General features: G+C 42.6%; 1 long non-coding RNA gene across 1 annotated transcript in view; it reads left to right on the top strand.

Annotated features, from left to right (window-relative positions):
* Window positions 1-23,845, top strand: part of LOC137157688 (uncharacterized) — a 96,924-nt gene extending 73,079 nt beyond the window's left edge. The window contains exon 3 of the long non-coding RNA XR_010921185.1: window positions 23,582-23,845. This is a non-coding gene — a long non-coding RNA (uncharacterized lncRNA). The remainder of the gene's footprint in view (window positions 1-23,581) is intronic.
* The last annotated feature ends 214 nt before the right edge of the window (window positions 23,846-24,059 follow it).

Below are 24,059 nucleotides of genomic sequence, written 5' to 3'. Positions count from 1 at the left end.
CTCAGCTCTTCGGAGATCTGTAATTCTCAGCCCCTATGTTGATTCTTCAAATTTCAACCAATTGTTAGGCTGAAATTAGAAAAACGTGCTTGTGGAGGAGAGGCTATTTGAGCAAACATTATCTCAGAGACAGCTGTATTCTTATTCCCCATTGTTACTGTTCCCATCAGCTGGGGCATACTTGCCGTCAGTCCAAACTCTAGTATGCATCTGCCAGGGTGTTCTCAGTGGAGGAGTCTTTGCCTCTCAAATACGTTCCATCTGATGGTCCATCAGAGGCCGAGTTTGGCAAAGGTTCAAGGCATGTTACAAGGCATACTCATTTCAGGACTGACCCAGTGCTCGCTGAAGACTGTGTTTGCTTTTCCATTTACCTGAAGGCTGGGTATGCAGCTGAATGCTGCTTGCTGGCTGGGGCTACTTAATGGCGTGCTGCACGTTAGTTACCGGTTGTCTCCTGGTCACCAAAATTATGCAGATTGACCTATGTCCATCTCTCTGGACAACCCACACAACCCCAAGTGAAAGAGAGGATAGTGTGTCAAAAGAGGCAGAGATTCATGATATGTGTCTATTCTACACTTTAGCTAAACTGCCCACTGGAGTCTGAAAAGCCTGTTTGTGTTACCCGTGTTGTGTTACGGTGACTGACTCATTAATTTCCGGGGTAGCAAAGCTCAAACAGTCCTGGACTGCTTACAGCTGCAGTAAGAGGTCATTTGAGCTTGTGGTGATGCCATTATCGGCTGAGGTCAAGCATCCTATTCTTCTTTGGGTTCAGAGGGGTTATCCATCCTTGAAGACAGCATGTGACAGGTAGTTCATTCATGTTAAAAGATCAGAATGGGCTCCATTCAATAGAGTCAAAAGTGTTTCTTCACTCTGCCGCTAATCAAAAGGGAATAAGTAGAAGTTGCACATTTCTGTAGTAAGAGTTCCCTTGTGAGACATGGAGACAACAATATATAATTTAGGGAGTGAGGGAAGAGGATTCTCTCTTTATCTTCTTGTCATTCATAGCTCACTACTTAAGTGGCTAGAGGGAACCTGAGAAAATTGTTTTTTACAAGCCTGAAGCTAAAAAGCGTAAATACATACATTAAATAAATGCAGACATTGATTATGTAGCAGTGAATAAACATGTCAAACATAAAACATTCATCTGCATATAAGTAGCTAAAAGTTTCAAAGTCTCACTAATTTATTTCACTTACAAACCCATTGTTAAAGGGTTTGTGAACTGCAGGGGTGTGAAAAAATAGAACCGAATTCTGCTGCAGCTGGAAATCTGCCTATTAATTTACAGTTGTCTGAAATAGCAGTGACTCCACCTCTTGTTTCTTCAAACAAACAAACAAATGACTCTTGTAAAAACATGGAAAGCAATGGAAAAGGAGAGCAAAGGAAGTGAAATATAGGTGCTAGGCCTCCATGCAAGTGTCTCAGGATCTGAAAATCAAAATCCCACTTTAATAGCAACATTTTGGGGGCACAAAGTTTGTGTGTCTATATTGGCATCATTTCTGCTAACTTCTGGCTCTTCCTCCTCTGCCTTTCAATTCCCCCCTCATGACCATAGAGAGAAAAGGGGCAAGTATCTACTTTCATGTTCCTCAGTTTCCCTGTCCCACGAGTAGCCAGAGCAGAGATTTCACACTGGGTAGACGGGGTCATCCATTGTATGGACTTATGTTGCTGTGGTGTTGCCATAACAAGCATTGGGAGGCACATTTGTGTCATTCTGTGATGGGGATGAAAAGTGCGCACACAATGCTTTGCACTGAGTAGTAACACCCATAGAACACACACACATTCTGTAGATTTTTTTACTCTGAATGTTTTGACTGACAAAATGACAACCCCAGACCTTTCAGCAATCCTTAAACAAGTTCTTTGGCCATCAGGACCTCTTAAAATCTGGGATGCAGGTTCTCTTTAGGTTAGGAGGCCAAACCTACCTCCTCTTTCATGGGGGAGCAGCAGACCTCAGCCCAGGACGCATGGATAAGGAAGAAACTATGCAAAATGAAAGTCTACCATTGAGGCATGTGGGGGAGCATGTTTGGGCTATACAGCTAGAAACCCGTGTAACACCAGCAGGCCCTGCTTGTCATTGGCTGGGATCAAACATGGGAGCTCTGGAGGTTAATGCATCAGCCTCTTCCGCCTGAGCTAAAGGACGCACCTCTCTTAGCCGTCGCTGTAGCAGGCTCATCAGTCCCTAGCTGCCACGAGCGGGGCCAGTGTGCCATGCCAAGCAGACATGGGTTACACCTGCGTCTCCACGTAGGCTCTGCCCAGCCAACATGTTCGGTAACACTATGAAACACACGCTTGGCTGGGTAGTTCCAGGAGTCTAACCGGGCGAAAAGCAAAGCCAGCCAGTTTGAATAATCGGTACAGTGCAAACTTTAATGAAATGTTAGTGTTGTCTGTGGACAGGACCTAACGGTGGATCTTTTTGAAACTTTTTGGACTGAATATTTTTCTGTTGGAAAAATGACATTTGGTCAAACTCAAAAAACGTTATGGAAACGTGTCAATTTTGACCATTTTTGTTAGGAAATGGTTTTGGTGGCAGCAGTCCTTATGTCTGTCAGTTCCCCCCCTTCAGCTGCATTCCTGTCATTCTGCATGTTCAGTTGCATTGTACATGTTATCAGCACATCACACGGGAGGAAGGATTAACAAGCAGCCACGAGGGACCTGGGACAATCGGTCTTGGTATGTTCCAGAACTGGAATATCCTTTGTCATGGGAAATTCCCAGGTTTGACAATTCTCATCTGGAAGAGAACAAAACCTCAAACACATGAAATTTCCCACAGATTGGAAATTCCATTTTCCGGCCAGCTCAGAAGTTTGGATGATGATCTGAATGGAAGCTCTAATACACTGGCTGGGCTTTCTCTGTGAGGGCCCTGTCACTCTGGAATTCAGCCACTCCAGTTAGCTTGCACCTGATGATATACTAGACATGTTGAAAACCAAATGGTGGGGCAGGGAAGGTGTTGTGTGTGTGTGTCTAGGAGAGGGAAAGTTGATCTTTTGAGGGGACTGACTTGCTGGTAGTGGGCTATTCTGATGTGTACTGCTGCACTTTAGTTATGTCTGCATGGTTTTTGTTGTATTTTTATGATGATGGGGTCAAGAGTGTGTGAATAGCATTTCTATAAATCCAAATAAATGACTGGAGGCATCTGGATTACTCTCTGGAACCAGCTCTAACTTTTTGTGTGGACCTCTTATATAAACTGTGATATTTTATAGCTCTTGCTGAAACTGGTGTTTACCGGTGCAAATGACCGGGATGGGAACCTTTAAAATCAAATGATGTGCAGTCAAAGGTTGTAATACTATCCTCCAACAGGCAGAAATTAAAATGTTCAGTAGAGAAGTTGAAAAAACAAAAATACTCTGAAAGAACATTTCAATCAAGAAGTGAAACGGAATTGGAAATTCAACACCTCCACGAAAACTAATCCAGGAATAAGTGTTCATTACATTTCACTGATTATGCTGAGTTACAGTGGCGGTGTTGTATTTGAAATCCATTAAGAATTCTGAGAAGCTGAAAATTATCCAGGTTAGTACAAGTTTCTAAAGTGCTAATAAACTTAGGAGCCTTCGTGAATTATAAGTCATGAATCATGTGACTTTGGAGACATCTACACAGAACAGTGTACAGTAAATGCAACTGTCCTTTTTAAGTTCATTAAGAAATATAAAGGAATTAATTTGAGTGCCGATGTAGATTGCACCACAATTATTGCAACAGTGTTCTTATTTTTGTTGAGTAATTTTGATTAAACATTTCTTTAAAATTATCCTATCCCATGTTGCAAAAGATGTGACACTTTGTTTGTAAAACAACAAAAAAGACTATGTTATATGGGCTGAATTCATGGCAAGCTATATTATTATTGCACTACAGTTGGGGAAAATTTGGGCACAGATTTGGTGTACACACCACTTTTGCTGACAGACACATAGTTATGAATGGGGAACAGGCAGTTTTTAACAAAGTAAGAACCATCTTAAACAGGGTCATAATCGTGAACTGCAGTAATATGCACGAGACATTTGCTTTCTCAATATGTTCTGCTTTATTTAATTAATATTTTGTTTATGCTGCTTACTTTAACAGGATTTTCAACTACAGCTTTCTTTTTAATGCCAGATAATCTCCAAAGGGCAGTATCATTGTAGTCTCTGTAAGAAGTTCACAGCATCATTTTTTCCTGCCACTTATGTCTCTCGTTTTGATCTATTCAACTTCATGGAAAAGAAACAGAATAGAATTTCTTGATGAAAAATCATCATAGGTTGGCGTGTTCTTTGGTGTGGAATTCTAAAGAGCAAACGGTGCCTCTTAACATCCTTGTAGGCCAATATATTACCCCAAAGCCTTTTTCCATATTATGGAACATGAACAATGAGATTCTTGAGTTGTGTGTTGATCTCTTAGCAATGGATGAAGACACAGTTTCCATGCGGATTCTCTTAGATCTATCAGCAGCTGTCAGGACAGATGACTGAGATTTTTCTCCTGCTTCTTTGTGGTCACTAGCATGGTGGATATACCTGCTCTTCAGTGGATCCATTCATACTTTTTTGAGAGAACCCAAAAGGTACAAAATGACTCCTTGGCTGCTCTCTCATTGGGCGCTGCAGGGGTTGATACTGTCATCAATTTATTCATAAATTCCAAGGCCAGAAGGGACCACTGTGATCCTCCAATCTGACCACCAATATAACCCCGGCCATGGAATTTCCCCAAAATAAGTCCTAGAGCAGATCTTTTAGCAAAACATCTAATCTTGATTGGAAAGCCTGTTGTTAATATTTGTTTCCCGTGTAGGTGCTTATAGACGGTGAGCAAGTCATCCCTTCACCTTTTCTTCAAGCTAAATAGATTCAGCTTTTTTACTCTATCAATATAAAGCATATTTTCTAATCCTTTAATCATTCTTCTGGTGCTTCCTGAACCCTGTCCAACTTACCAACTTCCTGCTTGAATTGTGGGAAGCAGAATTGGACACAGTATTCCAGCTCTGGTCACTCCAGTCCCAAAATACAGAGATAAAATAACCTCTCTGCTCCTACTCAAGATTCTCTTGTTTATCCATCCTAGGATCGCATTAGCTCTTTTGCCCTCAGCATCACACTGGAAGCTTATGTTCAGCAGACTATCCACGGCAACTCCCAACTCTTTTTCAAGGGTCATTGCTTCTAAGGATAGAATCCTCTATTCCTTGAGTATGGCTTGCATTCTTTGTTCCTATGTGTGTACATTTACATTTAGCCCTATTCAAATGAATAGTCTTTGCTTGCTTCACTCTTTACCACTTGTTGTGTCTAACACTTTATCACTGATCATTTTTTTTTCTTCCAAGTCATTCACATAAATGTTAAATAGCATAGGGCCAAGAACCGACCCTTGCATGATGCCACTGGAACCACACCTGCTTGGTGCTGATTCCCCAGTTACATTTTAAGTCCTAGCAGCTACCCCTTTTTTAATCCATTTAAAATGGCATGTTAATTTTATATTCTTGTTTTTTAATCAAAATGTTGTGTGGCTTACATGAGACGTGTCGTCCCAGGCCGTGCTGCCACAGTGGAGATCAGCAATATCAACGAGGGGGCACTGCTGGCGAGGCATTCTCGATTTTGAAGCTCAATCCTCTACTTTTGTTCACTGGACTTTGGGTTTGCTAACCCTCCGGAAACATTGCCTAGCCCTTCAGATGGCTGTGGGTGATATATTTATGGCCAGCTTATATTGTGCTTTTTAATGCACTCCATAGGTGCCCAGAGCATTGGGTGGCATCTAAAGTGGCATTTTATAAATGCAAAGAAAGAAAGAGAGAGAAAGAAAGAAAGGCCCAGCTGTGGCTGTTGCCAGAGTACACTGGCAATAGCATAGATGCAACTGATTTCCTACGTGTTCACATGTGAGACAATGAAAACAGGGAACAACCATATCACGGCTCAAACAAAGCTGCTTCTATCATGGGATGAAATAATGTTCCACGCAGTATCACAGGCTGGAGTCACTCCTACATGTGATTGCTTTCTGCCCCATGCCAACGGTGAGGAGTTAATGACATGGTATCACAATAGCAGTAGGTGTTACAGTGTTTGAGATCTCCCCTGTCTCTAACATGCTTTTTGGTCGACGCTAAGTCATGCTAACCCAAGGTAAATGACTCTTTAGTATCCCAAACACTGTGGAAGAGCTTTATAAACCAAGAAGAAACACGCTGTAGGGCCCATATTGGTGGATCAGAATCTAAAGCATTCGGATTGTTGTGCAAAATTAAGCACTCGGGACTTTTTCAAGGGGAAAAGGCAGTATGCCGCATTTATTGACAAAAACTAAAGTAATAACTAACTTAAACCTACACACACACACACACACACACACACATTCATGCGCCCAAAAATACCAGAAAGCATTCTATAGTTATATATAGCTTCCAGTCCTAATTGTGGCTTGAGATCGTAGCTTGGGTCCGTTGCTGGAGCTCGTGGCAGCTACCTGGCCAGGGAAGCTGGGCACGAGGAGAGCAGGGTCCTTGTCGGGCGCGCACCGACGCTCTTCTTTAGATGATGTGTAGAACGCTGTTTTTCCCCCAAAGCCTTGAAATCTCACCCAGTCTTTTATAGGTTTTTCAGTTCTGCTGTGTCACGTCGCTTCTCTGTGACCCTTGATTGCTGGTACAATAGCAGACGTGACTTTCAGCTTGTTCTTTGATGTCTTTGATTAAGTTTGATTAAGTTTTTCTGGGGTGGATCCTTCTTTGCTTTTTGGGGCTATGTTCACACTCTTCAGCCTAGGATGGACTTCACACTTCATCAGGACAACTTCATCAAGACAAGCTGGCAGTTTGGGTCTGACTCACACACACATACACCCTCCATTCATACCTTGTTCAGATAACTATCTTATTCATCTAAAGGTTTAGAAAGGGTTTGACACAAGATGGAGGACATAGGGTCAAAATGGGGTTTTTACATTCACAATATGGAGTATGACTGAGAGAAGTTCAAATGTTACATGATATCAATAATAACCATATAGAGGTTGACACAAATAAGGGTATGAATTAAAAGATATGAATTAATCTACAGGGTTACAATTACAATTAAAAGCTATGAATTAATCTACAGGGTTACAATTACAATTAAAAGCTATGAATTAAGCTACAGAGTTACAATTACAATTTTATTCCTACAGGATATTAGTAGAACCTGAGAGATGCTTTACAGCACATGTGAGAAGAGGTACACAAACAGCCTAACTGGAAAACAAACAAACTTGGTGTAATCCTAGAGGGCAGCATTCCAGGTTTTGGGAAGCGTCAGAACTTTCCCTTTGCTAATCAAGATTAAGCAGACAAAGTTGTTTTCTGATTCCTGTAATGATAGAGCCTTTGAAAGATCTGTGAGTGCACTGTGTTATTGCACTGCCACAGGATACAAAATGCTTCAGCTGTGTTGATTCGCAGACTAGAAGAAGACTGCTTGCCTCCTAGGTCTGTAACTAGCCTTTGGAGACCACTGTTTCTTTCCCTCTGTGATGCTGATCATGCAATCAAGAACGAAACGGATAGATCCTATAATGAAGTCAGCTGATCTAATCTACTGCATTCTTCCATTAGGACTTACAGGTCTCGTCACCTGTAGTGCTGGCAGAAATGGCAAGCCTCTTTTGCTAACAAACAACCTCCCCCCTGATTTTCTCTATTTTAATAAACAATCCTTTTGAACACCCTATCTGAGCAGGTCAGAAATGGTAAGTGTCATGAGCTGTCAGAATAAAACAGAACAAGTACAACTGGCCAAACTCACAAGCAGCACTCAGGGCAAGAAGAAATGTTCAGAAAACACAATCGATTTTGTCTTTTATCATTAATTGGCCCAAACCCAAACTCTGGTTCCTGGAAATTCCCGAATGTAAGGGCTAGGCATCCAGATCCTACTCCCAACTTTCCCACAGTGTGGAGAGTGCTGTTTCATCCTCCATAGAGAGAGAGGTTCAAACTGCACACTCAGATCAGAATCTGAATAAGGGTTCAAAGATCTGGGCCTCCTTTTTCGATGGAAACGAAAGCTCTCTTAATACAGGTTTAAATAAAGCGACAAACCCTGACCCTGACTTATTATCATGAAACTTGACTTGACCTGCTAGTGCACAGACACAGAGTAACTCGGGGCTCTCCCTGCCGGAGGATTCTGTACTTTGGGGTGGCTAAACTCTCCCCACACAAAGCCAGTTGATGTGCAATTGTCGAGAATAGCAACGAGGACGATGAGAGAAGAATGAGGGCATTCACCTCTTGAGTGCCTCCGTCTGCTGCATGTGGTTCCAGGGTAACAACAGTCCAGCAAAGCTGTTTATCTGCCCTCCCCAGGGTTCTCAGCTCTGGGCCCTTTGTATTCATCCCTTTACTCAGGCTTAGAAACGAGCCGCCTTCTCTTCATTTTGCTGGTGGTCAGTGGGGGAGCCCAGGCCTGCCCACTACTGCGGATCCCAACCCAGGGATCCTATAACAGCAGCCACATGCCTCTAACTTTGATTCATTACTGCCACTTCCGTAGGCCTCTTCCCATCTGGTCCCTTTACATTCACCCCTTAACTCCATGGCCTCTCCCTCCAAGCTTCAGCAAATTCTGGTGATCCCTCAAGCTCCTGTGGCCAGAGGGGAAGGGAGGAGAGTGGAGCACCCTGCCCCGTCCCACGCTGCCCTGCCTCACCCTGCTTTTTTATCCCAGCCTGCTGGTCTCTGATTGGAGGCATCTATGAGGCTTCTCAAGGCATCCTTGGAGGACCAACCTTCCCTGCTCCTTCCTAGGGCACAGTGTAGTAGGACTGCAGGGACTCCTGCAGGGAGCTGCGCAGGCCAGGTACGTCCCTTTCTCGGGACCAACCAGTCTTTTCTAGTCTCTCTCCTTAGAATCAGAGAACCATGGGGTTCGAAGGGACTGGATGGGCCATCTAGTCTAACCCCCTACCAAGATGCAGGATGTGTTCTGTCTGAAACACCCAAGACAGATGGCTGCCCAGTGACCTCCAGTGAAGGAACTTCCATGACTTCCCTAGGCAGTCTGTTCCATTCTCCTACGGTTCTTACAGTTAGGAAGTTTTTCCTGAGATTTAATCTAAATCTGCATATTTGGGGAATGGCTGTTTATATCCTGCTGGTCTATCAGAGGGAAGACACAGACCTCACACAGCTCGCTCCCAGGCTACTGAATAGCTGAAGAGTGTGTGATGCCTATCTAAGCCCCTTTGACATTTTTCCTTTTTTCCGACTTACACGTGTGTTTTATCTCCCTACTTTATAGGGTGTATTTTGAACCTTTTCTCATCTTTATTGTAGCACTTGTGCATTCACTAATAATTATCACTGTGAGAGAAAACTGATCTTGGGGAAAGTGAAGTATTTAAGATGGGGAAACCACATTTTTTATGGCAACACATACAGATCTATAGATATTAGTGCACCTTATTAAAATGTGTCTACACCACTCCGAATATTTTATTCCGGACCATTTTATGGTGATATGTAATACCTGTCTTATTTCTTTGCTGAACAAAGATTCTTTCTGTGTTGACTGACTGAGACAGGAAGATGTTGGGGGCTTAAATGGAAAATGAACGTTAACCAGTCCGCTCACTTTGCCTTGGGACACAAGCTGCTATTGCTAATTTCCACAGTTGTAGATGGCAGACTAATACAAGATGGCAGTGTCACAAATGATGACTGTAAAGTGAGACTCTCAAAAACAAAGCATAAGAACACCCAAATAATAGTTCATGCTAAACTTAGAGGGAAGATAGCTACAGGCATCAGTATTATACTTGATCCAAGACGATAGGATGGAAGCAATTGAAATTTGTAGAGTGTGAAGTGTTTTATAATCTCAACATGCTGTGTCTGTTCAGTCAGGAGGTTGGAGCCTATCTAAATATGGTGAGTTGGAATATTCTACGGTGAACCTAGACACTTGCAAACTCCATGCCCTGGGCTTGGTCCCACTGTCATTCCCTGCTTCAAACTCCCATTAAAGTCAAAGGCCGAGCCAGTTGGTGCTGTAGGGATGATAGGCACCATGTGTGCTGCATTGGTAGCAATTTATGGCAGATTGGGGTGAATCTGATGCTGATGCTTAATTGGACTAAAACAGAAGGAGAGTGTAACAAATCATGATATGGGGTGGGTGAAAAAACTAAAATGAACTGCAGGGTCCTTCTGCAGCGTGAGTTTTGACATCTCAACTTGAAATCTGAAAATAAGGTTTTTCTTTTGTCAAGAACACTGGTACCACTTCATTCAAAGCTAGGACAATCTCATGCATCATCGAACCTGACAGTTGAAAAGGGGGAGTCTGGCTCTCAAAAATTAATTTTGAGCAAACCCGTTACATTTAAAAATGATATATTTTTTCCAATAAAAATCAGTTCATGTTTAAAACATGTAAAATTTCAAATCCTGGGGCATTTCATTCAAAAATGGTGGTTTTAAAGAAAAAAAATGAAAATGTCACAAAGCCGCTTTGAGAGAAACGACAGCTATTTTTATGCCAGTGTTTCCTCTCATGCACACAGTCCCCATTTGATACCTTCTGCTCTCCTGTCTAATTGCATGGCTTTTACATCTTTTCAATAAATGAGGGCGTTATAGATGAGCTTGGCCATAAATGGTGATGGGCATGAGTAGCCTCACACAACTGTATGGACCAGGCATGGCAAAAGAGGCAGGACATAGGGGGATGTGAACACTTCATGAGCCCAGAGTTACGCTGGTCTCCATTTTAAAATGCCAACGTTTGAGACACTGTGAGGTATTTCAGCTGCCAGGCACTTCCTTGAACTGTCAGCAGGAAACAACATGGGGATCTCAGAAACACGGGAGTGGTCATTGTTGGTAAATCCTGACATCTGTGGTAGTTATAAAAATAGACTCTCCAGTTCCATGCCATGGCTATCTGTGGAAGATTCCTCCCAAAGTGAGGTGGCTGCAAAAACAAATGCAAAATAAGAATCAGTTGTATTCTTAGTCCCGGATCCATGTGAACAGACTCATGTCTTTGTGCAGACTGAGCGTCACTGAGTTGGGGTCTCCGCATCCTCCCTTCACTCTCATTGTTAGTGTTCTTTCTAAAGAGAGACAGGTGGGTAAGTAGATCATGAGAATAGCCAACCTTCCAGATACGAGCATGGTGCAACATGCCCACACCGCGTTGTATCTCCCTCTCAGAGACAGAACATTTACCAGAGAGCAGAGCATCGGCCAGAAAGAACTCTACTGTTCTGATCCTACTTTTACAGTGATTTGCTCTGAGACTTCAGCCCCTTAACTTTCCCCAGAGAGATAGTACTTACTGTACAAAGAAGTGCTTTAAAAATTCATGCGAACTTCAACTTGAAAGTCAACTTTCTGCCTGAAATGTCTTTAACTATTATTTTAACAAGGAACAGCTAACTATCATTGCAAGAAATTAGAAAGGGCTGGAGGAATCCCAGTTTGTTTCCTTTGCGCAGGAATTCAGCAAGCATCAGTGGCTGTGCTGGGGAAGGAGAGAGACAAACTCTCAAGGCCATAGCTTATCTAATTAGTGGATTGTGTTTAACAGATGCAGAGAATTAAAAGGACAGGGAAATCTAAAAATATCAGTTGTGACAAACTGGCATTTAAACCCTGGTCTACCTTGTATTCATTTTAGAGGTGATTAACCACAAAGCCATCCAAGAGACAACCAAGTCTGGAAGCCTTTATGAACTTTTTATTCAGTCATTTGGCAAAATGCCTGTAATGATCACAGCTGTCAGCAGAGCTCTAACCCAATAACTGAACACTCATGTCCTGTGCAAAGTACATGTATTTAAGGTGTTGGCCTTAGTCCTACACAACATCCAATTAAAACAATTAGCGCTGTGCAATATCAATAGATCACACGTTATGTGGATTAAGAACTGGCCAATGACATCACAAAAAGGAGTTCTCAATGGGGAATCCTCATCGAATGGGTGTCTCCAGGGAGTGGTAACAGGCCTGGTGTTAGTCAACATTTTATTGATGATTTGGAAGTAAATCTGGGACATATTCAAATCGATGGCAAAATTCCCCTCAAATTCAATGGGGCCAGGATTTCAGTCAGAGAATGTATTTCTCTTCTACTGCGTAGACAAAACCTGCAGTTCCACAGATCTCCATTATGCTGACTTTGAAAGCAATGTTGTTTTAATTTAATTTTTATTGCATTTACCATTATTTACCTAGAGTGTTAGTTTGTGTATACGTTGTTTTCGTGCTGTGTACTAAGGCTGAGAATCTGGCCTGGACCTTGGCATATCCTTTTGCACCAAGGCCCTAGGACGCTTATTGTTTCTATTTATATTTTCTATTAAAGATTTTTTTTTAAAAACAACAGCTGTAATGCAGAGGAGTATAAATTCCAAACTGACAGCAGGTCACAGCAGCCTCATATTCCAAATGCAATGATCCGAACTAATGCATGGCCAGAAGATTAAAACAAATAAACAACAAGAAGATTGGGAAAAAGAAGGATTGTAATAATAGAAACGGTTAGCCTTTTTATTACTATAAACAGTGCAGGGAAAGTATTTCAGTCAACACCTTTTTACCTCCTAGGACAAAAGTCTTATCTCTCCACCACGGACATTCCTCTAGTTTAAATTCTTGTACAGAATACAGCCCCTGTTCTCTTGGTACAATACTTCTACGCACAATGACTATTGAGTTCAACTGGAAACAGCCTTGCTGCATTGAATCAGCCCTACTGAGTACTAACAAGTCAGGTACTTTGGGTTGTTCTTTGGCTTTGAACATCACAAACTTCATTGGCTCTTTTGTTGCTTTTCCTGCCGAACAAAAGGGAATCCTTTAAAGCCGCACACACAGTACCGCTCTCAATGTTCACAGATGCCATGCAAAATAAAAGGAAATTGTTTAACACATACAGGGATCTTATATATTAATTCTCAGTCAAAGAAACTGTGAGAATGTAAAATTATCTCTTTTCTTGGAAATTTCCTTATTTATTGTAGGCTAAATCCTCATTACTACTGGAGTTTTGCCTGAGTAATACATGTTGGCTAATTGTTTCCTTCAAGTGGGCAGCTCTCTGTCCAAATAAGAACCTGATGATTCTCAGTTAACAGACTTAGTCCTTTAGAGTTCAAGTGGAAGGCTTAGTTCCTTCGGGGCCTGATCCTTCAGTGAGCAGACCGGGAGCTCGGTTCGGTCATAGAATCCTAGATTTTAAGGCCAAAAGGGACCATTAGATCATCTAGTCTGACCTCGTGTATATCACAGGCCATTTAATTGCACACAGCTCTCCCTGTACTGAGCCAAATACATTTTGGTTTGACTAACGCATATCTTCCAGAAAGGCATCCAGTCTTGAACCAAAGGCATCAAGAGATGGCGAATCCACACTTCCCTTAGCTGTTTGTTTCAATGTTCATCAGCCTCACTGCTAAAAATGCGTGCCTTATCTCTGATTTGAATGTCTGCTTCAGCTTCCAGCCAGTGGTTCTGCCTTTCTCTGCTAGATTAAAGAGCCATTTAGCACCTGCTATTTTCTCCACATGAAAGTAATTATACACTGAAATCAAGTTTTCTGTGTGATAAAGTAAACAGATTGAGCTCTTTTAGTCTCTCACTGCCAGACATTTCTCCAGCCCTCAAATCACTTTTGTGCCTCACCAATTTTCCAGCATCCTTTCTGAAATATGGACACTGGAGATGGACACAGTATTTCAGTATGGCTCTCACCAACGCCCTATACAGAAGTAAAGTCCCCTCCCTGCCTCTGCTCTCTGTTCCCCTGCATATATGTGCCAGGATCGCATTAGTCTTTCTGCCACAGCATCAGCATAGTCTACTGCTGTGCCTTTAATGGTGTCTCTTTGAAAAACTGCCAGCTTTCCTGAACTCCTTTTTTCCCTTAGATTTTCTTCCCATGGGACCTTACCTACCAGTTCTCTGAGTATGTTAGCCTGCTTTTCTGAATTCCACTGCAACAAGATGTTCCCCTTCCCCCAATAAATAAATACGTACATAAAATAATAAACAAAATAAAATCAATAACCAGCTAGGTATATTACAGGCATGATTCGGAATTGAGAACGCCCAACCTGTAACACAAGGCTGACGAAATGACTGCTCTATGTAAGATCTTGTCTACCTGTTAATTTAAGCCCTGATCCTGCTAGTGTTTAGGCAGGTGAATGACTTTACAGACCTGAGACGTCCCATTGAATTCGGTGTAAATTTACTTATGGATGAGAGCCAACTTGTGATTTAAATCCAATTTAAAGTAACACATTGAAATCATGGCCTTACATGAAGGTGTGTGGTGAAGAAACGTATCCCTTTGATTACTGTTAATTGTGACTAAAGTAGGGGAGATGGTGAGATTTTAAAATACATACTTTTTAAAAAATGTGCTTATTTGAAAGTAGAATAACTTTTCTGATGCACTGAAGCTAAAACTGTTCAATTAATGAGACAGCACAGATTTTTCAGTTTGCAGACCACTTTCCTAAAGAAGAACTCAACTGCAGTAAAATAATGATCATTTTATATATATTTTTGTTTAAATAAAATATTTAAATTTAATGTTTTAGAGACATTTAGAGGTGGACAAATATTGCAAAAAAAATGTGGCTGTGAATTCGTTTTTGCTGTGTGCCCCTCTGAGGTTTTCTTGTGTGGATATTCTAGTTCATGGGTTTCCTGGTAGGAATGTTCATTGAAACTGTGAATTCCAGAACGAAGGGCGTGCTCTGGAAACCTGCTTGTGAGTTTCACTCATCCCCTCACATAACAGAAATGTACTGTGTGATCTAGGGGTCCAAGAAAAAGAGCTGGAATACTTGTAACAAACTGCTCATGAATGAGTTGCAGAAAAAGAATTATTTGAAGAAATTATTCAGTAAATACTTCAGAATTTAAGAATTTTTTTATCTGTTTGAAGATGGTTTGTGAATGAAAAAAGGACTGAAATATATAAAATAAATAATTTGTTAGAAAATATTCACCAGGGTGTATTCTCATGGCCCTATTTAATTTAACAATGTGGATCGTCTAGTCCATCAATATCTGAATAATAAAGGGCTTAGCAAAGAATACAAGCGTTAGGCCTTTCTTCCAAATAATGTTGCTATCTAAGTATCGAGAGCCTAGGAACGTCAAACTGTTATCATCGTTCTGGAGTCTGATTTTTAGTTGGTAGATAGTCAGACGTGCTGCATAAAGGCCTAGAATTAGTTCCTAACTCCTGAAGAGTTTGTATTCACAGGTGATCTCTAAAGAGCAAACGGTGAACATAGTATTTTAAAAGAGGATTTTTAAAAGCACAAAATGTTTCTGACCTAGTAGTCTGAGTAGTGCACAAAAGGTGGAATTAATTGATAGACTGTCAGAGTGCCCCTGAACACACTGACACTGGGCTCCGGTGGCAAGTCTGGGAATGTGTTTTTCTTTCTTGTAGAGGCTTCTGGCTTTCAGAAAGGTGAGGCTGCGGCTGGGATTATTCACCTTGTTTTGAGATTTGGAAGAGGCTAGGATGAAGGAATCCGCTGGAGTCACCACAGATCAAATCCTGCTCCTTTGAGCTGAGGGGAAGCTGAGCCTGGAGATAGACAGTGCAGGCGAGGGTGGAGAAAAGATTTGTTGTTTTGTTTTTCCCCCCTGACTACCGTAATGAAGAGAATGAAAGGAAAAGGGAACTATGGAAACGGAACTCCCTGCTGTTCAAAGAGCTCTCCTTTTTCTTTGAAAATGAAGTCGCAGGGACCACGTTTGTTTGGGTTGTTTGTTTGTTTCTTCGTAGAGCTGGGTGAATAACTGATTTTCAGGCTTGCTGGCAATTCAAGACATGCTCCCCCTTCCACCCCCAATTGATTCTGGACATTTTAACCTTTTTATTAAAAAAAAAAAAGGAAAGGAAAGGAAGGAAAGGAAGGGCAGACGTCACAAAATGTGGCGGTAGTGGCAGCAGACGCCTTGTGTCCAATAGCCCAGTGGTACAGGTGCTCTCTTGCAGTGTGGAAGACCCAGTGAGAGAGACTCTACATAGCCTTGTCACTATGGCAGTCACTCTTGTATCTTGGGCAGCAACCTCACCCCTGGTAGCCGAGAAACAGACCGTGTGCTCTACTCCAAGAGCAGCCTGAGGGCTGTTGACCTGGGTCCGATGTGGGTTGCGTAGGAAGTGCCACGCCTGCAATGAAAGCTGCTCACATGGGACACCAGGATCTGGACGGTGTCAGGGCAAGTTAAAAAGTCTGGAGAAGAGAGAGCCGTTTTCTGGATCCCACTTAAAAGTCAGCACGAGTGAACAGCACTGATGTTTTCTTTCCAGCGAGGCTCCTGCTTTGTCATCTATTCACAAAGGTGGCTGGTTTTCCCTATAGCTCAGGCACTGCTTTTTAACGAGATATATTTTACGTGACAGGTGTTTCTGATTTGGGTTGCACTGCATGGTTGAAGTTCCTCCTGCTATGCCACGGCCAGTGTAACACACGTTCCTGAGACCATTATTTTACAGTGGTTACAGGGACGTGGGATGCTGCACAGGCAACTCAGAGGAGGTGGGTCTCTTTCCGCAATGTAAGGCCACAGTTCTGTAATCAGGTCCATAAGAGAGACTTGCGACTGCACAGATCTGGTTGGAGAGTTGGGGCATAATGATGTGTTTCCTTCTGTAATGGTCTCTCACATGTACCAGGTAGAGGAGGTGCCGGAAAAAGACAGGGCTCACAGATATGTTATTTGTGCCATGGGAGTGCCTGAGAACCCCGATCCTGGACGGGGCCCCAGTGTACTTGGTGCTGTGTACAACAGTACCAAAGGCAGTTTCTGCCCCATCCCACACACAGCCTAGGGGTCAGACAGGATGTGACAGGTGGGCTGGACAGATAAACGGGAGAGGAGGCATGGATGGGTGAGTGGGTGAGCTGAGAAATTTAGCAGAAATGCAAGTCTCAGCTCACCGCTTTGCCTAACCAATGTCATGATTAGGCATCTACTCATCAGAGCCGTCTGCGGGTCTAGGTGGGTGGTTGGTTGTATCTGAGGTGTGAATGCATTCATTGACTGCATACCTTGCCGTACTAACATAGGCTTCAGCCTGGCCTGAACAGTCATATTTCCTACACCCAAATCCTTCTACTCCTCCCATATTTGGCATATTTTCATGAAATACCAGGTATTGGAGCTAATGCACAGAACAAAACAAACAAAAATCTTGGGTGAGATCCTGGCCCACTGAAGACCATGCGAATGCGGTCATTGATTTCCATGGGGCTACGATTTCACCCTCCGTCTTTATCTCTTAGTTATTGTGGGATATTGTAGCATTACTCGGCATGACCTTGCCTGGGAGGAAATTATGAGAAGAACTGAGTGAGCCTTCCAGAAGGGAGCCTGGATGCAGGAAAAATGGATGTTTTGTCTTCGTTTATGTTCCTGAACTTTCCTGGTTTGCTGGGGCTCAGCAGCCCTGAGGGAGCTTGAGGACCAATTAACCTTTGATTTGGCTAGGAAAGTCCCTTCCATGTGTGACCCGGCTTCCTTTTAACAACCCCAGACTGTCTGCTCTCTCCCGGGGATGTGATGGGGTAGATGAGGGAAGTCCAGTGGCCTGAGGGTTGCTCTAATTTATGTTGGGCGGCCCATGTTCCAGTGGGCTGTTCTGACAGTGAATCGGTGGCCCGGGGGTGAGGGTAGGAGCTGCTATGGGTTTTATGTTGCCCTTGCATTGACAGACTGGTGAAAAGTGGCTGCAGCATTGTTGTTATCCTGCCCCCCCGGGATGAACCTGGAGCTTCTACAGTTGCTCTAAGCTGTTTTTTCTGAGCCTACCCCGTGCCTATCCCAAAGCAGCCAGACATGAAAGCCTCACGTGACAGGAAACTCGACACACCCAGTGAGCACAGTGTAGGGAAGTGCCAGACATCAGATCACTTAAGAATGAAGCATGTGTTGGTGTGTGGGAGTTCCTGCTTTTCTAGTTCCCAGCTCCTAGGCTGATGACTGGGGTAGCCTAACGCAGCCCTTTGCCGATGGTTTCTTGGCAGTGGAGTTGTACGTTATTCAAGAAACATCCTGGCCATGTCCCCCGATGCCTCACAGAAGCTGTAGAAGTAAAAAGTTCCATATCCAAGCTCAATGGGAGGACCTGCCTGAAATGTGCCAGCGTTCCTACGGCCAGGAAGTTCTCTACACAAGGGAGCAATAGAGCCTGTTTCTTCTTTCACACACCAATATATTATCAACATGGAGATCCAGAGCATATAGAAATATTTGTTTTGTTTGCATTACATAACTCCTATCCTGTCTTGCGACCAGCTGGTGGAGGTAAGTTGGAAATGGCTGGGCTCTTGATTAAGTCGCTTCCACATGTATTAATATTATTAAGGGATAGTGCTTTAATGTACAAGAAAAAGGTCTGGCTTTGGAACCTGCTATTCCTTTTGTCTGGTCAAACTATAAAGTATGGATGGTACCGCCTGCAAGCACTAGTCTGTTTAGCAATATATCCTGCACATCGCTTGGATTTTCATTTAGAATGGAGCACTTTCCTCCGCAGAAGATGAACAACTCAGAACAGCTCATATCTTCAGTGAAAATAACCTCTGTGGCAGACCAGTAAGAAATCCTCAAGTAAAGAAAGAGAACTCACAGAGTGTGAGTAAATGTGAGACAGACTGAAATAAACGTTAAGATTTGTGAGATTAAGAAAATAGGAAGGAAAATCACTGTAGTGTGTGGAACACTCCCTGCCTGGCAACCATAGGTAGGAAAAACACCCAGACTACATTTACTTTGCAAAGGGAGGGCTGTCAATTTGGAACAGATGGATGCTTTGCAATATTTGGGCTGGCTTGATATAGGCCTTATGTCAGCTGAAGATACTTTCCAAGCAGCAAAAGACAAATGCTTTCATTCACAACTTCTGGCTGACAAAATATAGTCAAGATTATAGACTTTATTCTATAAACAGATCTCCATGCCTATAGCAGTCATTGCCCAAGTTCCCTTGGCCTCAAATGGTGCATAATCTGGCCCATGTACAAATCTTTGGGTCAAAAGCAAAGAGTTTTCCTTCCAAGCAGAGTCCAGTGTTACCCCTATAGACTGGGAAATGCTACGGTCACGTCTTCAGACTGAGCTGAATCTCTTGGTAAGCTGAGCTCATTCAAATGATGTGTGTGATAGCACAGCCAAATGCAAGGCTGTAGGTCTAGGAACAAAGACTATGTAAGTCACACAGGTGTGTGTGTGGGAGGAGGAACTGCATCCTAGAAAGCATTGACTGACAAGTACTTAGAGGTTACGGTGGGTAAACAACTGAACATGAGCAGTGATTAAGAGGGCTAATACAATTCTTGGCATATGAAAAGGGAAATACAGAGTAGAAATAAGGAGGTATGATCTTTGAATGCAGCATTAGTGAGAACACTATTGGAATAGTGTGTCCAGTTCTGGTGTCCACACTTAAAGATTTTTAAAAATTGGAAAGGACTCAGAAGAGAATTACCAGAATGATTCCTGTACTGGAAAAACTGACTTACAGTGAGAAACTTAAGAAACTCAATCTATTTATTTTATCCAAGAGAATGTTAAGAGGTGACTTGATTATGGTCTTCAAGTATCAACATGGACAAGAGATTTTGGTAGTAGGACAATTCTTTAATCAAGCAGAAAAATGGCTGAAGAACATCCAATGGGGCTGGAAACTGAAGCTAGACAAATTCAAATTAGAAATAAGGTATGCATTTTTAATGGTGGTGGGAATTAACCATTGGAACAACTTATCAAGCAATGTGTTGGATTATCCATCTCTGGAAATCTTTAAAGCAACATTGAGATGTCTCTTTCTAAAAAAAATTATGCTGTAGCTCAACCCTAGGATATAAACTTGATTTAGGAAATACTTGCTGACGTTATCTGGCCCATGTTACACAGTAGGTCAGACTAATTATAATAAATTAGGGCTACAGGTTTGTTGCAGCATTTTTATAAAAAATCATAGAACAGTCATGGTAAATGTAATAAATTATGCAGATAGTTTGTGGACATTTGCTTTGAAGTTAATTTTCTATTTCCTATTGTGATATAGCGAGGGCAGAGGGCAGTAGGAGAGTGGTACTATTTGCAAACCAGGAAGTGGGCGGGCTGGCTGGCTGGCGCCCGCCCACTGCTAAAGGCCCCTCCCCCAGCCTAAGGGGAGGAGCCACTGAGCCTGGAACGCAACCGATTGCTTGGGACAACTAATGAAAAAACAGGAAGGGACGTGAGGGTCACAGGTTTAAACGAAGGGAGCCAGAAGGGGACACCGAGCAGAGAGCCCCAGACAGCGTCCACTGCTCCCGGAAGGTGTCGGAGTGGTGGAAGGGAGGTATGTAAGCCCCAGAATGCTCAGGGCTCTGTTCCCAGTAGACTAACCAGAGTCATTAAAGGGCAATTAGGAGCAGCTGAGGCCAATTAAGGCCCGGTCAGGTGCCTGATAAAAAACCTCTGCTCCAGAGAGACAAGGCAGGAGCTGGAGGAGCAGGTGTGCTGGGCTGGGCTGGGCTGGGCTGGGCTGTGCTGTGCTGGGCTGGGCTGGGCTGGGCTGTGCAAGGAGCAGACAGGAGTACTGTGTTGCATGGAAGAGTGGAGGAGTTCTGAGAGCAGTACTGGGCTCAGGAGGGGGAAACCTGCCCCTGGCAAGACTGAGATATTCCCCCAGGCACATGGGCCTGGGTAAGGAAGCCCAGTCCAGGTAGTAAGGAAGCAGGGCCTGAGGAGCCGGAAGGACTGAGCGGGGAAAATTAGCTCAGGGGAAAAGTCAGCAGCTGTGAGTATGGTGCCAGCAGCACATTGCTGCTAGTCATAGGGCCGCTGGGCTGGGACCCGGAGGAGCGGGCGGGCCCAGGTCCCTATCCCCCTCGCTGGGGAGACGGGGTAACTAGCAACACCCTGGCCCACTATGAGAGGCAAAAGCACAAGACCCACTAGGGTGAAGGCGGCCCATTGCCACACTATGCATACACAGGTAAATTAGTAAAACTTATTTACATAAGTCAATTAACCGTTCCTCCATTATAATGGAGAAAGCTGAAGACAATGTAGATAATACAGCTAGTTTCCCACAGTATCTTACATTTTTGACCTTGAGGTTAACTGAAAACAGTTACACACATAAAGTAAGGCAATTAAGACAAGAAAGGGAATTAGCATTTACAAACTAATTTGGTTACATTGTTAAACTTCTAATAAGATATAGGTAAACACAGACAAATGCACTTAGCAACTCCCCTTGATTTCTATTACTACAAATGAATGAGTTGGGGGTTGCTATTCTAATTAACATTTCTTTGATACTCATACATAAATGGATTGTCTTGATTACAATTGCAATGCCTCTTGTTAAGTTGTTATGGGTCCTGCATCTGGTTCGCTGCTATGCCAGTGTCACAGGAGGTTTTTAAGAACAGGTTAGACAAACACTTGTCAGGGATGGCCTAGGTTTACTAGGTCCTTCCTCAGCACAGCGGGCTGGACTTGATGACGTCTCAAGGTCCCTTCCAGCCCTACAATTCTATGATTCTACTCTGCCAAGTAGAATTTCCTAAATTCTCTAGTTGCAGTTGACACAGTATGTTGATGTTTTAATTCACAGTAATTACTTGTATGGATTGTTTACTATGCACTGAAACAACCTTAGTTAGCGTAAATGTACTTATGCTATGGGATCTCTCTAACAAGTGCTAAGGGAAAATGTATTCTGTTTATTAGCACAATGTACGACGTTATAAAATGATGGCTATTCAGGTAATACAGACTTTTACCAGCATGAAGGAAGAGAGGGTTACAATTTTTCAGTTTTTTTCTGAATCGCTGCAATAATAAGTACAACTGTTATCAATTTCCCTGGTGTTTTACCTATCTATCAATCAATCGATCTATAGATAGACTGATATGAGATCTGGTAGAAGGATTGGGCTTGTCAATGGATACTAGCTCTTTCATATCTTACATACTTCACAGTTGTAAATAACAACACAAAGTAGAAGAAAATTTACTAGACAAGACCCAGTAAATGCTATGTATTTGTCATTGATTAGTATTATCGGTGTATTAAAAAAAAAAGCTTTTATTAATAGTTGCTAACAGAAGCACCTAGTTAGGGGGTAGTGCTTGTAGTAAGAAATGAGAGCTTACGGACTGCAACCTAGCAGAACAGGCTAAGGCATAAGGCCTAAGTGGAAAAAGCCAAGTGAACAGAAATCAGGCTGTGAACTTACGACCTAACAAACTGTCATGGAGAAAATGCTGATACTGCAAACACACCTATTTTCAAAATATTACTAATGTCAAAATATTATTATAAATTAAATAGTAAGTGCAGAAGGTACCAAGACATCCTAACATCAAAGAGATAACAAGGGCAACCTGACCCCTTGAAATGACACTTTGATGGATAGAAATGTCTAATAACGTGATAAATGGAGTAGTTTTGCCCAAAACATCCAATTTACGGTAAAGGGTAGTATTAGACTACATCAAGAGGGTGGCAACTACATCAGAGGGGGCAGAACAAAATTGTCTGTAACAATGTATAAAAGAAGGTGTCAGAGGGAATAACTTTGTCCGGCCTAGGGGATAATGGAAAGTCCCGCCGTTGGGCCGTGTCCATTGTAATGATGCACTCATATGTGAAGTAGACCCATAGATACTCCGTAGGTCACCTCTCATTGTGCCTCAAGTGCAATGAAACCTGGCCTGGGTGCCTTCGTTGCTCAGCTAATCCGTGGTCGTGTCGATTCATTCAATCGTGAGAGCTGTCTCGGCTATCTGCAGAGCTAAGACAGCACCTACACGAGGGGACACACACACAGCCCACACGGGCAAGCACCAACAACTGACAACAGTGCTCAAATTCTAAAATCTCCCAGAAAATTCAGCTGCGTCATACAGTACAATTAATGCTATTCTATCCTTCCTCTGTTACCTTATTCCCTATTCCTGGAAGCTTTCCGACAGGACGTGGAAATCGCTGACCACAGTTGCATCTTATTTATTGTCTGATGGAGCTATGCACAAACTGGCATATTGTGTTTTTTTGCCTTACTGCACACAATTGCCTGAAAACAATAATATAGCCAAAGATGAATGACAGCTACAGTGTACCTCCAACATGCATGCAAGAGGGGATTCACATGATAGATCCATTTGAAATTGATCACGTAGGACATTATATCAAGCAAGAAGAGAGATCAGAGTTGGTAAGGAATGTAAACATTTATATTGGTATTTCTCAAACCAGTTACTTGTGATAAATGTGCAGAATATATGAGCTATATCCTCTTTACACTTTAATTAAAATATAAATTGTTCATTTCATGTTCCATTTCTACCAATGAGCACTCGCTTGTGTAAGATCAAGGCCAGTAATTTATGACTTCTCTTATTTTTCGACATTTATTTTCTGCCAATGATTACTGAAAGTTCACTTTATATTTTCTTTCTTTCTTTCTTTCTGCCTCAAAGTTTTCCGTAGTGAGGAGGAGTCAAGCAACATAAAGCAGTTCTGAAGGTGTCCTCCTAACGGCTGGCATTCTGATAATCTAGGAGCGTACCTCTGGCCTTTCAGAGGTAATACTCCAGCAGCCGCCAAAAGGCCAGCTAGATGCTTTACTGCACTTTCCCATGTAAGACTTGAGAGCTGACATTTATAAAACCGCTGGTGAGTGATGGTGAAGTGAGTTTTAATGTCTGTGACGCAGTAAGAACTGGACTATTGGAGTGATATTGAAAGATCTACAGTCGGAGTTTTATAGACGACCTTTGGAAGCTGGAGCAATGGCAGCCAGTGCCAAGCCTGGTTTTGTAGTCTGGAGTGCTTTTTGGCCACATGTTCTTAACTTTTAATCTACTGCAGGTCATGGGCTCTCCTTTTAGTAATCATGTGCAGAAAGCGCGAACACCCCCCACTTCACTGCAAGCAAGGAGCAGGATGAGTTAATCC

The sequence above is a fragment of the Emydura macquarii genome, unplaced genomic scaffold (genome assembly GCF_026122565.2).
Source record: "Emydura macquarii macquarii isolate MOO-44397 ecotype Brisbane River unplaced genomic scaffold, CSIRO-AGI_Emac_v2 contig_1551, whole genome shotgun sequence".
NCBI classification, from domain to species: Eukaryota; Metazoa; Chordata; order Testudines; family Chelidae; genus Emydura; species Emydura macquarii.
The sequence above is the reverse complement of the archived record's forward strand: the minus strand, read 5'-3'. Positions and strand labels throughout refer to the sequence as shown.